The sequence below is a fragment of the Euprymna scolopes genome, chromosome 30 (genome assembly GCF_053919585.1).
Source record: "Euprymna scolopes isolate OS-2025 chromosome 30, ASM5391958v1, whole genome shotgun sequence".
Taxonomy (NCBI): Eukaryota; Metazoa; Mollusca; class Cephalopoda; order Sepiida; family Sepiolidae; genus Euprymna; species Euprymna scolopes.
This window is the reverse complement of record NC_136511.1, coordinates 14838005-14838759: the sequence shown is the minus strand read 5'-3', so window position 1 is coordinate 14838759 and position 755 is coordinate 14838005.

Sequence of the window (755 nt, the reverse complement as noted above, 5' to 3'; positions counted from 1 at the left end):
TATATATATATATATATATATATATATATATATATATATATATATATATATATATATATATATATATATATATATATTTCTTCACTATATATATATATAGTGAATAAATATATTTATATATACATTTTCTTTTATTAATATTATTGGAATTTTTTCCTTTTTTTCCTTGTACACATTTTTGTGATTTATTCCATGGATTTCTGCCTTTGGATTATTATGGACCGTCTTCTTCCAATTACAGGATTTCCTTGGATTTTACTTGTGCAAATGGAAATTCAATTAACTTTGTTGGAGTTATATATTTGGATTTTGCCGTCACTGGATTATTTATTTTCCACTAGACTATCCATTCATGTGTAATCAGCTTTTTCTTCACCATATTCCCTCTGCTACACTTTTTTGTTATCAAGTAAGATCTTTGACTTACTTGTTGTTTCATCAAATACTTTTGTATGCAAAATCCGATCCCGCATTTTGCTTATTCCTACCCTCTGATGAGAAGGAAAGTATTTCTTCGAAACTCCGCGGATTAAGGACTATCCACTTATCTATTGTTTCCTTTTCAGCTTAAATATGGCTTTAACTCATTTCAAAGTGTTTTAACATATTTTATTAACTGTTTGCTCGTATATATGTATATATATATATATATATATATATATATATATATATATATATATATATATATTATGAATATATTTTTATCACGTGTATATTTATTATGTTTTATATTTATTATATATATTTTATCATAA